A 2554-nucleotide genomic window follows, 5' to 3' on the forward strand; every position below is an offset into this window, starting at 1 on the left:
TGACAGATATCACAAAATTAAATTAAATTGTGAGGCTTTTACCCAAAACCACGATATGATTATGAGGAAGGCTGTCTAGCCAGGTCCCCGGAATAACTTTTTTACCATCTGGGGTTCTTTAACGCGCACCCAGTTCTAAGGTATGCGTTTTTGCATTTCGCCTTCATCGAAATACGTCCTCCACGCCTGGGATTTGATCACGCGCCATCGGGCTTAGCAGCACAACACCAAAGCCACTACCACGACAGGTTATCACAAAAAATGTCAACTGACAAAGTTGCAAAATAAATTTAAATGTCATTGTCGTTACAAATGACACAATTAGACGTAGAGCAGTGACTCACCTCACTGCCGACAAAATGCGAGAGATATGAGATATTTTATATATATGCTGCATACATTAAAAATAATGGAAAGCTGAATGTACTAGTGGTAAAAAACAATACTTCTCACCCATTCGCATGTAACGCCACATGTTTAAGGAAAAAGTACAAAAATTCAGATGGGCAGTGGTGCAACTCTCGACCAGACAGAAGTAAACCACAAACATGGGCGACTGGACGCATGATACGCATGATATACTTTCACAAAAAAAGAAAAGTACACAGCACGCAATAATAGGTTGCAGCAAGTATTCAATTTAAAGGGACCAGACAACCACTCAGAACTTCAATCGAGATAACCCCGCTGCCGGAAAAATTGCCTCTCGTATTGCTTAAAACGAGCCATGTCTTTCTCACCAAATATGGACTTATAGTTTTAATTATTCGCTAAAATTCGCGACAAATGACCTTTGGCGGCCCACGCGGCAAAAACGAGAAGATACGTAAGAGGTCTTTCACGTGACCTTCTATTAGTGTACGCGATTTCTGGTCTCTTTATTAGTACTGAAATGCAGTACACTTTTGTATACACTTTATAACTTTATAACTTGCAGTGTGCAGAGAGGCCTTTGTTTACAGTGAGCAGAGAAGTGGCGCCGCCCTCGCCTTCTTTTTCGGTGAGTTGTCTTGGCTCGTCTATCGACACAATAACGATGACAGGGGCCAGCCAGCCATAACGCAGGCGTGTACTTGGGGGAAAACGTGGTACAAATATAAGAAAGGTTCCGTATAAGAACGCAAGCTTATTGTACCAGCGTATTATTTTTAAACGGTTGAAACGGTCAAAATGTACGTGGTTAACCCCAGATGCACTCACGACTATGAAAGCACAACGATGGGCGGCTTCCACAATTTGCGAGGCGGGCTATCGGCATCACTTCTATTACTCAGCGTTGCTGGAGCAGAGACCCTTGCTTTGTTAGAGGCTGCTTGGGTTGAAAAATTCTGCTCGTAAAATATCCACGTTCTTGGAAGCAGCCACTGCAGGTGGTAACACTACCGAGGGTGAGCACTGCGTTGTGCCATAAAAACTAGGGTGTTAAAATCGGTTGTCAGCCCCTTTAAACTAAAATAAGAATTTATCTCTGGCAGCAGTTAGTTGCTTAGGCACGCGTGGCAGTACGCATAGAAGTAGATGAAATACAAATAAGTTACGTTTGCTGCAATAAATCATTAGAACAGGCACTGAAACTAATTATTTTGGCAATAAGGTTTTCCATAATGTTTAACGTTGTAAATTACTTTTAGAAACTTTGACCTCATCAATATCAAATTTGCCACAGTGACTAACCAGGCAGTGCAATTGGTGAACATTAATGTGACGCCTTTTCCAACGCTAGTTTAGGTCTAGGTTCTACTGTCTTGTGACGTCATGACATAGAGCGTGGTCACGTCAAAGCAGGAATGTCATGTTTTGACACTCGCTCCTGCTCGCTCTGTCATCCATATGCTGCTACATCGCTTCTCAGAATGAGTAGCAGTATACGAGGCGACTGAGCAAGCCAGACCGAGTGTCAAAATGTCACATTGTTTCCACACCGTGCGACCCCCTACGTGTGATATTAAACACAGTATCCTCCGAGGAAAACACCGAAATTGGCTAGAGAAAAGTTATTATAATAAATTATTTAAGGTACTCTGAGGTTTGTCGAAACATTTTCTTGTTTAGAGGCTTAGGGCCTTCCCGTAACACAAAAAAAGATAGTTGAAGATATGATTCCAGCACGGGTTTAATGCCGATGCGGCAAAGAAAAGTATTTGACAAGCACTCGAGTAACAACACCTGCTTGAGTTGGTCACAAAGTCTGTACAGGTCTTTTTTTCACTCTATATACTTAGAGCTTTGTTTTGATTTGTTCCTCTTCTGTAAGAGCGAAAAGTTTAGTAGAAATCAGTAAAGAAATTTTAGAGTTTTAAAAAATTGGTACAGACCTTATGAAGCGTCTTCAACTTTAGCTATAAGACGCTCAGGCGCATGTCGCAGCCATGACTTGATATGAGCCATAAGGGTAGCCATCGTTCTATCTGGCAGCGAACTCACTGCAGTTGAAATTGAATCGAGTGCAAAACAATGTAGTACTTCAGGTTGCAGTACCCGGCAGTTGTAGACATGCGAACACAGTCAATGAACATTGATAAGTAACACCTTTAAATGAAATACACGGTTATTT

This window comes from Dermacentor variabilis, chromosome 8 (assembly GCF_050947875.1).
Source record: "Dermacentor variabilis isolate Ectoservices chromosome 8, ASM5094787v1, whole genome shotgun sequence".
Taxonomy (NCBI): Eukaryota; Metazoa; Arthropoda; class Arachnida; order Ixodida; family Ixodidae; genus Dermacentor; species Dermacentor variabilis.